Here is a 13,623-nt window from a genome sequence, read left to right as displayed (position 1 = left end):
GTGAACACTGCAATACTGACATGACTCTAAGGATTCAGAAAATGTATAATTTACCCATATTATCTCATTCTGATGGGGTGACTTTCAGCCTTATTTCAGACATGGCGTTTAAAAAAAAAAAAAAAAAAATTAAAGAAAGCAGACCAAACAGTAAGCACACCAAAGTCAGTGGGTTTGATTCACACTCATTTTATATTTGTTGAAAGAATGGCAACAATTTCACATTCAGTTTACAACTATGAACAACCAACAATAAAGTATTTTGCAAACATCATTGTATGTACTGTACTATGGTAATAATACAAACAAAATCTAATAATGATATGATAATAATAGCCTAACAATATCAACCTTCAGATTCAACAGGACTCATCACTCAATCATGTCATCACTTTCTTCATCTGATTCCCCAAGTTCAAAGTTGGGCTGTGGATCACCAGCTTGCTTTTGGTTGCTGCAGGATTGCAGCCTACACATATCTGTGCAGGACAGTCCATTTGACAGGCATGTGCAATCTGGCAGTTTGCATGAACGCACACACTTGCATGAAAGCAGCTCTAACACCACTTCTGGTGCAGGTGGGGAACGCATCCAATGAATGGCCAACTTGCCATCATCGACAGTCCATCCATGCAGAGTTGGGCTCGGCACCACAGGAGAAGTTTGTAGACAGCTCTTCCAGATTGCTGCTTGATAGTTTGACCTTTGAACATGCATGTAAAGACAGTCTCTACATGGTGGCAGCTGGCTAGACTCAATTACTCCCCTTTTGGCACGGAACAGCTGGTGACGCAGTTCATTGACTTCACCTGTGCTGCTGTTGGTGGTATACATGCAACAGGTAAACTGTTCAATTTTCTGGAAAAGATCCTCTGTTACATTCCACGACTTTCCCAGTTGACTGAAGGTGTCTTGGTATGTGGTGTCCTTTTTCAGCATCTTCAGGGCTTTCAACTTCCCTTGGCCAGCGAATGCACTGACTGTATCACAGCCTGTGAATGCATGTAGGCCAATTAGGCCATCACACATGCCATATCCAATTGAGCCAACCAGTTTAGTGATGTCAACATAACGAGTACGATTCTGTGTTCCACATTTCTGATAAATAGGACAGGTGATGTCTTTCTGGAATGCAAGACAAAGCACCATGACATCAGTGTCTTCAGCTGTGATGATAACGGACTTTGAGCCTGCATTAGATGCATGTAATGCATGCAGCAGTAAACGTGTGTCCGCTTCCTCGTGCGTCGAGTGTAACTCTGTTACTTCCTCACACTTCTCCTTTGTCAGCTTGTAACAAGTTTCTTCACAGGTCATGTACAGAATTTTGCCATGCAGTAATTGTCTGTATTGTGGATGTTTCCATTCTGCCACTAGAAACTTGATGAGGCTACTCTTGTTGGAGGAACTACAGAGGAATTTCCGCCACTGTCTCACATAGTGTCCACCTACAAGGTCCTTGTGCTGGAGAGCGGAGGCTGCACCCCGCTTTACTCGTTCAGCATCTTTGATGGAAGTTTGGCGATAGACATCGAAAACAACATCTAGCCTGTCACTTTTCTCACCTTCTTGCAGGACCGACAGCAACGCTGACTTTGCCACCTGTGCAAAGGTTCTGTTGTCGCCATTCATTTTTTGAATAAGGCTCATCCCATCAATGATGCAGGTAGATGGTGTTGGGATGTGTTCTGCTGGAGATATATTTTTTTCGAGCTCTCTAGCAAGTGCAGCCTTGTTGGTTTTTCGCAAAGTGCCATCAGCATTGGCCAGTGCCCATGGCAACGGGCCAAGGGGGTGAGCAAGAACATCCTTCATATTAACATTTCGGCTTTCAGCCACAAGGATCATGTGGCTAAACAGATTTCTATCGGCCTTGAGAACAACATCTTGACCTTTCTTTCCATGAGATCTTTTTGTGTTGATATTAGAGAATGTTTTGAGGCCTTGTTTGGTCATCTTGTGAAGGAATTTTGAAGATGTTGGGTCCTCTTCTAGTCTTGATCGTCTAAATGTCTGGTAAGCCTCTTCCCCTATCTCAGAGGCTCTCAGGAGATCCCTGGTCACATCAGGAGGAGCAATGGAGCCAGTCGAGAGGCTAACCAGATCAAGGCCATTGGGGGCCATAGGATTGAGCCAGTTATTTTCCATAAGGTCAACAAGAGACTTGACATCCTTCTCATCTCTGATGATCCGTGAAGCCTGTAGATCTTGATGGGAAAGCTTGGAGCTGCCTTGACCTATCAGGTCTCTCAGCTGTCTGAGGAACAAACATCTGTATTCAGCCGTTAGGTAATATTTGGTCACAGCTCCTGGCTTCAAACTGAATCCTTTTGTACCTCCAGCTGTCTGGGTGTCTTTGTTTACAGTTTCCTCAATGGCTTGGTCAACAGGGATTCGACCAAAGGGATTGGTGGAGCCCATCTGAACAGAGAAACAACCTTCCATGAACTCTTTCAACACATCTGGGTGTGTGGAGGGCAGTTGAGACATTTGGGCATAGTAGTAGGGAAGGTAGCGTGCATAATTTATTCTGTCATATGCAAAGCACCAAGGAATCATCGCCCGAATGCTCCCCAGATGAAGGATCCAATCTCCCTCTCTCGATGCCCTTATGAGCCCCAACAAGATTTCCACCATGTCCAAGTAAGACATCCAGAATGCAGAAAGACTGCCATTTCCATTTCTAAGAAACTCGCAGTATGCTTCGAAAAGCTCCAAGATGCATGTACAAGGGCTGCTCTCAAGGACCTCCTTCAAAGCATCCTCTGACACTTCTTCCCTGAGGGTAAGAATTGTCTTCTGTGTTTCCTCGAGGTAAACTCTGCTGGTTGGGTGGTTATCTTCCAACCAGGCCAGGAAACCATTCCATGCTAGCCGCATGAATGCCTCATACAGAAGCTTATGTAGTCGCACAGCCCTGTTGTACTTGCGACCATCCAATACACCAGCAACAGAACCTTCTGCTACAACACCAGATTCAATGCAGAGGTCTCGGAGTCCAGCGTCTTCAAAACGTTTCCCTAGTATTCCCAACATTGTGCAAATGGTGTGGAATACACCAAGTCTGGGAATGATGCTTTGGAACTCACTGTGTTTCCATACAATCTCAACAGCCTTTGCATAAAGAGCTTGGTCGAAGACACAAACAATCTTTTTCAGGCCTAACTGTTGCATGATCTTTAATGACTGGTTAAGCACCTCTTTGACTGTAGCCATTTGTGTTGCTGGAGCATTGATGGTGGGCAGGTAGCCTATATTGTTGGGGATGACCACTGCTTTCTCACGAGTTAGGATGTTGAAACCTGTCCAGCTGCTGATTGGCTGTTCTTCTTGTTGTGGCAAGCGTGCAAGAACCCATATAAGGTTCTTCTTTCGAGCAAGCTGAGCATTGGCTGCAGTATTGATGTCTGCACATTTGCTTTGTGGTGGACCCACTCGTTGTCCAGCATTGTAAGAAGGCAACATTGGCGGAGGTGCACTGATGCTCCGTTGCTTCGTTTTGGCAACATCTGGCTTGAGTTGGACAGCATCTTGGTCAGATTTCTTTGCTTGCACAGCTATCCCATTCACTCTATGAGATGTTCCCTTACCACTGACTGTTTCCTCCAGGCGATCAATGTTGTCCCAAGCTAGAGTAGTGAATAGGCCAGGATAGATGTTAGTGGGCAAAGCTATGTCACTTTCAGCTGAAATTAGTTTTTGGAGACAGAGGGCTGTGTCAATCTCCTCCATCTGTGAATAAGACACACAGTGGCCTAGTCGATTTAAGATGTTTATCAGCTCTACATTTCCTGTTAATGACTTGACACTAAATGGGAGAATGATATGCTTTGAAGGTTTTATACTTCCACATGTCACGGCATATACTAGATCTTGACCAAACGACTGCACAAGCCGCTGAACTCTCTGAGTTGCATGAAGAACATCATGACAGCCTGTGAGTAGATAACAAAGGAAAACACTAAGTGACTCTGGAATGGTGGGGCATTCTTCTTCTGATTTAACATCAGGCGGCCAGGATTGAGGAACATCTTGTTCCTTGATGTCTGCTCTCAAATTTATGGCTACTCTTGCTACAGCATCTTTGCCTTTAATTTTCAGGTTGTGGTTTTCTTTGACAAGTTCCCTCATGGACAGATTATCTGGATAGAGCAGGAGTTTTCCATTATCGTCAGGGATGATGTGTAGTGCTTCACCAAACTCATGCTCAAGCTTTCGCCGTATGTGCTTTTTGGTTGCATTTTTGACGTGGGTGATTCCTTTGGATGTCATTGAAGCAGTCAGTCTAGAAGTTAGATCAGTCATAGACATCACTTTAGGGTTGGAAAAAAGCTCCACCCTGATGAACTGAAATAGCTCATCAAACGATGATTGTACAGCAGCATCATACTGGGCTTCAACATCATCACATGCATCACAGGCTGCCACATTTTTAGGAATGTCTTCTTTTGTGTACAATCTGTAGCAAGATCTGTGGTAGTGTCCCTCTGCTGCAACAAGGTCTCTACTTACAATAGCCAGGATTCTACTGTCCATTTTTTGTGTGGCTACACTTCGTATCTTTTCATCAGCTCGAAGTTCTCTACACTGTACCACTTTTTCCCTTTTATTTTGTCCTGTTATATATTTGTCAGTTTTCTGACAAAATATGCACTCCTCGCTGTAAGTCCTAGATGTTGCTGAGACCTGTCTAGCTTCTCTTTTAGATTCTTTCTCTTCACTAGAGCCACTAGCCCTTTGCTTCTCTTTTTCAAGAATGCCATCAAGAAGTTTCTTCATAGTGAAGATACTGCGACACTTTCTGTGGTAATAGAGTGTTGGAATCTTTCCCTCAGGAAGGTCTTCTACCATTTCTAAAATTGGTGCATGATTCCGTATCTGAGCTGCCCTGAGCAGAGTTTTCCAGGAGTCAACTCCTTGTAGTGAAACCAACTTATCTTTATCATCAGAGCAGTGGATGATGCACTCCATTTTTGGTCGCTTTGGCTCTGGACTGTCATTTGCTTCGTCGCTGGTTGCCATATTAACTGATATGGTTTCTTTACAGAAATAAAGCTTACCTAACTGATATAGGTTGATGTGTTGACTCTCATTGTGCCTAACTGTCAACTAATGGCCCTTTTCCACTGCACGATTTAGTAACGGTACGGTACGGTACGGTACGACTCTACCCGCTTTGTGCCCTTTTCCACTGGGGGCCGGACCTGGGAACCGTTACGATTTTTCGTACCTGTTTCAGAGGTGGTACTAACCGAGCCGAACTGATACTAAATTGTCACGTGAACGGCGCTGTCCACTGATTGGTCGAAGGAGATGTCGTCATACATGCGACGAAGCTCGGGGTCTTTAAATAATCACCCGCGTTAAAGCACAAACACAAACACAGCGAGAACTCCGCCCATTCCAAGTAGTCCGACTAGTACCTCTTGGCAGTGGAAAAGGAACAGGGCCGGTTCTAAAAGTGGGTAGAGTCGTGCCGCGCTAAAGCGTACCGTACCGTACCGTACCGATTCTGCAGTGGAAAAGGGCCATAACTGTCAAATTGTGAACCCTTCAGATCTGGTACAACATTCTGGGAGCACGAGCATGACACTAACCATTCTGTAACCAAAGAAACCATTCCTCACACAAACAAGCATTTTTTGTCACTGTCTGAAGCAAAGATTCTAGAGCGGAGCACTCTGGAATCTTTGGTCTGAAGCCCAGGCAAATAGAAGTGGTCAGACAGTACTGACCAGACCAGCAATAAAAATCACAAAGCCCATAAGCTGGTTGAATATAAATGAAAGTCAGAGGCCAATAGCATGAAAACCTCAAAGTTTGGCAAAACTAGTTTTCTTCAAAAAACGCCATGTATGAAATAAGGCTGAAAGTCATCCTATCAGAATGAGATAATATGGATAAATTATACATTTTCTGAATCCTTAGAGTCATGTCAGTATTGCAGTGTTCACATCTTGTATCTCTGATGCTCCCTGATGCCACAGGATTAAAAGACAAAAGATGACTTAGGCGGAAATGGCAGAAAAATGTGTGTGATTAAAAGTTTGAAGAGCTCCAGGGTTGGCTGTACTTGTCCAAAGTGTTCATAAAAGGACTTGAATGAAAGCTCAGACTGTCCCCTTGAAAATGATACCAAACATGACAAAATAATATATGTAAATGTGTCTTTAACAAAGGCCTATAGAAAGATATGCACCTGTGTCAAAAACGTGTTTTTTCAATGGGGGAGTGTAACTTTAACAGCTGATAATACTAATTTAGCTGTGACTCCAGGAAGGTTATCATACAAAAATGTTAACTACAGACATGTATCTTCCCAAAAAGTATAAGCAACCTTTGCCACCTTGAGTGGTACCGACATCTCGTCTGGCCCATGGACTATCAGGCATGACCGAACTGTGCCAGCGACTTTCCTCTGCACCACAGGCAGGAGTTACTGCTGCTGCTGCTGCTGCTGCTGCTGCTGCTCTGCACGAGACTCGCTCTGTAACATGAAAGCACACGGCAGCCTCTCTCCACAGCAACCAGTAGCTGCCTCTGCCTCTGTCCTAACCGCTTACACACACACACACACACACAAACACACAAACACACACACATACAAACAGAGAAAGTACGAAGGTTAATGCAATGCAAATGAGGGCTGAATGAATCACGACACAAAGGATGAAATAAAAAAGGGAAAAAAGAGCAATAAAAGCTTTAGAGGAGGAAAAAAAAAGGAGGAGGAGGTGGAGGAGGAGGAGGAGGGGAGGGGTGGGACACAAAGTCATGAAGAAAGTGTGTGTGTCAAGCTTTTAAGGCACACTTGGATTAAAAGGAGAAAAAGAGAGAGAAGAGGCGGAGAGTAAAGAGGCGGCGCCCTCCATTAGGAAGCAAGGACAGCGGTCATTAAAGGACACTCAGAACTCCACCTCCTCCCCATGCTGAGGAGGAACTTGTGTGTGTGTGTGTGTGTGTGTGTGTGTGTGAGAGTATGTGTGTGTGAGAGAGAGAGAGATGATGAGTGTGTTTTAAAATCCACCAGCAGCTGAACCAGTGTGCACCTCTCCTGCCACACAGCACAGCAGCACTGCAGAGGATTTGGCAGCTCGGAGTATCTGCCCAAGCTTGATATTTGGGGTGGGGTATAAAAAAAAAAAAAGAAAAAGAAGAAGAAGCTTGTGGACACTCTTGTTGCAACAGTGTGAAGACGAGTAGAAGATGGGGAAGAGGAGGAGGGGGTACCAGAATCTGACTTTTTGAATCCTGTGAGTTTCTGAGTCAAGGAGGAGGGAGGGGTTGGGGATTCGGAGGGTGGTGGTGGAGGGGGGGGGGAGCGGACACCTCCAGTCAGTCCTCTGCTCCCTCTGCTGCTCTCTCCTCCGTCGAGGATCTCCTCTCTCCTCTCTCCTCTCTCTTTTCCTCCTCCTCGTCGTCTCCTCTGCGTCTTTTTGGTGGTCCGCGCCCCTGTGGGCCGAGCGTGCCGACATGGACCGGGGCTGAGCGGATACCGCTGCCTGACTGGGAGTCTGTGAGACGCCCCGGTCCCCTTCATGCCGTGCTGTGGGCTGGGCCATCGTCGGAGAGCACAGCTTCCATATGTGAGTTTGCAGATCTGATGCTGATTTATCACAAGGGGCTAGAGGAGCGTGTGTGTGTGTGTGTGTGTGTGTGTGTGTGTGTGTGTGTGTGAGAGAGAGAGAGATTAACAGAAGCTGATGACAGTTGCCAGCTTGTCTAAAAATGTGCTTTATCATGATTGTTTCTTATCATATGACTTTTTTTTTTTATTATATGGTCATTAGTGCATTAGTGTGTTTTTGCAGAACTTCCCTTTAAAAATGTCATTGTTGCTTCAAAGCATCAGTCTGAGCAGTCAGTGGACGCCTGCCAGGTTTCTCCATCAGTGTTGATCAACTGTTTCCCTCGTAGATCTCCATCCTCCAACCAATCCTGACTGCTGCAGGATTTAGCTCCTACTGTAACATTTCAGTTGCATTGGTCCGATGGGTTTTTTTCTTTTTTTCTTCTCTTCTGCAGAGCTCTGTTTTCGCCCCGTTTGCCTCCAGACATGATAAATCTTTTATTTCATATTTATTCTGGGGCGTTTGGTCTGAGGGCTGAGGATGTGCTATTTTATAACTGTGAGTTCACACTGCAGGTGCATTTGGCTGTTTCACTTTATCTGGTTTTGCTTGTTTATTTCATGCGTGCTGGTGTCTGGAAAAGAGAAAAAAAAGCATCATTAGAATAAGATGGTGTGTTCAGTTTGTGCAGTGAGAGGAAAATGAGGGGTTTAAATTCATAGATGGGGGGGGGAAGGCAGAATTAGATGATGGATGTTGGTTTGAATATCTCAGAGAAGGAGGATTTTCTGCTTTCTTCATTTACACTCATCAATAGAGCAATGCAATAAAAGAGTGTTTTCCCCCCTCTCTCTCTCTTTCTCTCTCTTTCTCTCATCCAACAAATCCTCCAGTACTGCAGATAAAGACGATCCTCTCTAATTGAGTTTTACCACTAGATGGCCACAGAAGCACACACACTCACTCTCACACTCACATTTACACATACACCACACATCATTTCCATTCAGGCAGAAGAAAAAAAAAAAGCTTAAACACCATCAAGGCTCAGAAATATAAAAATGTTCACGAGGTGTCATTTTATTTTATTATCTGAAGTGAATCATAATGTCACAAGCAGATCTCAGACTGAAGCTCAGGTTGACCAAAACACACACAGAGAGAGAGGTCAGGGTGGTTTAATAACGCTGTGAGGACATTCTCATCTCATGTGACATTACGACTGTGTTTTAAAGTTCAAATGTGTGATAGTTAACCTTTTCTGCAGCCGTTGGCAGTCGACGGCGTGCAGAGTGTGTACGCGGTGCAGCTCTGACGGCTCCGTGTCCCCGTTTCACGAGTTAAATCTTCAGAAAGAACCTGAAGCTCTGACTCAATGTGCACCATCTGCCCTCATTAGATGATGTAGCTTCACTCAGAGCAAAACATGTGTCAGTGTTTTTTTGTGTGTCATTTTTTATGATGTCTTATATGAGAGTACAGGTTTTGACATGCTGCTAGGATATAATGCACGAGTAGATTTACCCATAAAACCTTTTTTAAAATAGAAACAACAGTGATTATCAACACATTCAGGCTCTTATATGAACATTACTTACATCCTGCAGCAGCTTAGTCAGACTCTGCTTGACACAAGGTAGTTTGCAGGTAGTTTACATATCAGGTGATCACATGTGAAGGTAGAAGTGTAGCTCAGGGGCAGCCCAGATCTGGACAGCCAATCTGGCCCAATGGATAGCTTTGCAAAGTATGAAAATTGAAGAAAAGTAATGCTAGTTTTTCAATAATATACTCTCTTATTTCCACTCTATATAATATTATATATAGTATATCTAGTATAAATGAGCCTCGGTGGGCTTGAACACCTTTTTTTTTATCAGTATCTCTTATCAGGGTAACCCCCAAATGGACACACAGGGCTGCAAACATTATGTGCATGTGTGGGACCACTTATATTTTGTGAGCAAGCTTTTTTTTAATGAATTAAATATGAAACATTCAATCAGCAGCTTGCGTGCAAAATAATCTGTAAGACTGAGACATACTATCATTTTTTCGTAAGCTGTCTCAGGCTGTTCATCTGGCTTGTAAATAGATGGTTTATTATAGTAAAAGTATAAGTTATATTTATATATTTGTTATGTATAGGTTATTGTGCAATGGTTTTAAAATGAGGCTGTATGTGGCCCCTGGTGTAGCTGGATGACCACATAGAAAGGGGTAAAACACAATAATCGTCAAGGTAGTTTGCAGGTAGTTTACATGTCAGCTGATCACATGTGAAGGTAGAAGCTTTTCTAAGTATGCAAATTGAAAGAAGGTAATGCCAGTTTTTCAATAATATGCCTTGCTATTCTCGCTTATTTTCACTCGCCATTTACATCCAGCTTGAGATAACTGACTTGCAGTGTGATTCAGATTTGAAGGATAAATGAGCCTCGGTGGGCTTGAACACCTTTTTTTTTATCAGTATCTCTTATCAGGGTAACTCCCAAATGGACACACAGGGCTGCAAACATTATGTGCATGTACAGTATGGGATGACTTATCTTTTGTGAGCAAGTTTTTCTTTTAAAATGAATTATATATCAGCAGCTTGTGTGCAAAATAATAATAATCTGTAAGACTGAGACACACTATAATTTTTCATAAGCTGTCTCAGGCTGTTCATCTGTTCTGTAAATAGATGGTTTATTATAGTAAAGTTATATTATATATTTATGGTTATTATTAGGCATGGGCCAGTATGAGACTCTGGCGGTATGATAACCAGAAGCAGAAATATCACGGTTTCACGGTATGGCAGTATTTGTGATTCCAGCTCTAAAATGTTCCTAAAAGGGAAGAAAAATAAAGCTGCACCACCTGAGGGATTTCTTACCTTTCCACTTCCTGTCTTTAACCAGACCAAAAACGACTCATACCTTAGGAACGGTATTTTGCGGTTTCGGTTATCGTGGCTTTTTTAATATCGCGGTATACCTTGAACACGGTTATCATCCCATGCCTAGTTATTATTATGCATTGGTTTTACTGGTTTGGCCCATTTGAGATCACATTAGGCTGTATGTGACCCCTGGTGTAGCTGGATGACCACATAGAAAAGAAGGGGTAAAACACAATAATCGTCTAAATATGAGGTTGATGATTCTCATTTTCTGTCTCTTCTTGAAGAAAGTGGCTGAAATAGTTATTGTAAGGAATGAAATAAATGAGTTGAGAGAGGGTTGAAGTCCCTGGTTTCTTTCTCACCTGTCCAAACAAGCGTTAAGTGGGTGTGAATGTTGGTTTTGGAAGCTACAGAAGATGCTGTCTGATGCAGTAAAGTTTAATTTTTGACATCTTTTTGCCCAGTAATGATCATAATTATGTTGTTTTTACCCACTTCACACAAGTTAATGAAGAACACCTGAACTGAGCTCTGTTAAACACTTGAAGGTTTCACAATGGATTATGTGATATGTGATACTGAAGCCTGCAAGTGATCCACCAGTTGTGTCCTCCACATTCAGGCCAAACTCTGCTGTGTTTTTCTTTCTTTTCTTTTTTTTTTCTTTCAGTCACATTTGCAGGAATTGCCTTTTAGAAATTGAACCAAGACTTTGTGGCCCATTATGACGTAGTCTGTCTGGAAATGTGGACTTTGTGTAGAGTCCAGCGTCTGAACTGGGACGTAAACTTTATCCCAGATATTACGGAAAGGCCAGCAGTCCTGTTTTTTATTTAAACCTTGCAGTTGGCTGGATCAACATTAACCGTACAACTGAGTAAGCTTTAATTTAACTGATGAGTGGATTAGTGTAGGACCAGCTGTTGGTACTCCGCAGCTCCATGTGTAAGGTGTTTGCATGAAAACAAACCCGTTCACTGTGATGAAGTAACACCGGAGAAAAGAAAAAAAAAAAAAAAAAAGAAAAAAGCAACATGTGTTTGTGTTTTTTAGTTACTGTGCACATCCCAAAACATGCTGGAAGTTCACATCATGCAGGGGCGTCAAACTCATGGAAGAAAGGGATGAAGGAAAGATGGAAGGAAGGAAGGAAGGAAGGAAGGAAGGACAGAATGAAGGAAGGATGGACAGATAGGGGGAAGGACAGGAGGAAGGAAAGATAGAAGGAATGAGGGAGGGAAGAAAAGAGGGAAGGAAGGAAGGAAGGATGGACAGATAGAAGGAAGGACAGAATGAAGGAAGAAAGGGAGGAAGGAAAGATAGAAGGAAGGAGGGAGGGAAGAAAAGAGGGAAGGAAGGAAGGACAGAATGAAGGAAGGAAGGGAGGAAGGAAGGATGGACAGATAGAAGGAAGAAAGGGAGGAAGGAAAGATGGAAGGAATGAGGGAGGGAAGAAAAGAGGGAAGGAAGGAAGGACAGAATGAAGGAAGGATGGAAGGAAGGAAGGACGGAAGGACGGACAGATAGAAGGAAGGACAGAATGAAGGAAGAAAGGGAGGAAGGAAAGATAGAAGGAATGAGGGAGGGATGAAAAGAGGGAGGGAAGGAAGGAAGGAAGGAAGGAAAGATGAATGGAGAGAAGGAAGGAAGGAAAAGAACACATGAAGGAAAGTGGGCCGGATTGGACCCCTCGGCAGGCCGGTTCTGGCCCACGGGCCTCATGTTTGACACCCCTGATCATAATGGGTTGCAGTTAAAAGTTCTTCGGCTCACAGATGAGCGTCCAGCGAGCGTTGACCTTAAGAGGACCCCGGCTGCCGTGACATGCCAGTCTTTCTTTCCTGTGACACTCCTCTCACATGTTTCCAATATGGAGCACCAAACCGCCGTTTTACGTCTGAAATGGGGCGAAACATGATTCCGCTCCGGCAGGAATGTGGAGCGCGGAGTTCCTGCCGGATGGGACTACGTCTGACAGACTGAGCGGCCAGTCCCAGACACTCCTCACGGAAACTCGGCTAATTGAAGACAGCCCTACTCCATTTCTACCCCCCTCCTCCTCCTCCTCCTCCTCCTCCTCCTCCTCCTTTTCCCCTTCCCTTCACCCCCGTCGGTTTGAAGGCTTTCCTGCTTTGCCGTGATGCAGCAGCTGTAGCCAATGATATCTGCTAGCTCAAGTCGGAGGGGGGGTATGAGGGTAGGGGGGGAGGGGGGTGGTGGGGTGGGAGGGGGGGGGTCGGTTAAGTCGTGTAGTCATGAGTGATCTGGACTGCTTGATGTTTATTTGTGAGTGAAGGGAAGAAAAGAGGGAAGAAAGGAAGGAAGGACGGACGGACAGATAGAAGGAAGGACAGAAGGAAGGAAGGACAGAATGAAGGAAGGAAGGAAGGAAGGACAGAATGAAGGAAGGATGGAAGGAAGTAAGAATGGAAGGATGGACAGATAGAAGGAAGGACAGAATGAAGGAAGAAAGGGAGGAGGGAAAGATGGAAGGAAGGAAGGAGGGAGGGAAGAAAGAGGGAAGAAAGGAGGGAAGGACAGAAGGAAGGATGGAAGGAAGGAAGGAGAGAGAGGGAAGAAAGGATGGACAGATAGAAGGAAGGACACAATGAAGGAAGGAAGGAAGGACAGATAGAAGGAAGGACAGAATGAAGGAAGAAAGGAAGGAAGGAGGGAAGTACAGAATGAAGGAAGAAAGGACTGCTTGTTGTTTATTTGTGAGTTGTTTGTGTGTTTGTGTGTTTGTGTGTGTGCTGCTTTTTGGATGCACTTGTAATGTGTGTGCATACTGTATGTGTGTATTGTTGAGTTTTATTTATTTTAAAAGCCGATCCAGAGACCAGAGACGGTGCATTGCAGACGAGTTTACTGTATGATGAATGCTGCGGTGTTTAGCATAAGTTCATCCTGTTTACACGTCATAAGACAAATAAACATTAAGACCAATAGAGCAGCAGAGAAAGAGAAAGAAATGCACATAAAATAAAAGAGAGGAAATGCATAATATCTATAACCCAGCTGATTGTCACTGACAGTTAAAGCATTAAAGGATAAATTCACAACTTTTCAAATCTGTCTTAAAGCAACAGTCGGGAGCCTTAATGAACATAGAAACAGGTTTTTCTTATTGTAATCATTCCTCCTGTTCATACTTAAGCTTCC

Source organism: Scomber japonicus, chromosome 21 (assembly GCF_027409825.1).
Source record: "Scomber japonicus isolate fScoJap1 chromosome 21, fScoJap1.pri, whole genome shotgun sequence".
NCBI lineage: Eukaryota > Metazoa > Chordata > Actinopteri > Scombriformes > Scombridae > Scomber > Scomber japonicus.
Note: the sequence above shows the minus strand (reverse complement) of the source record.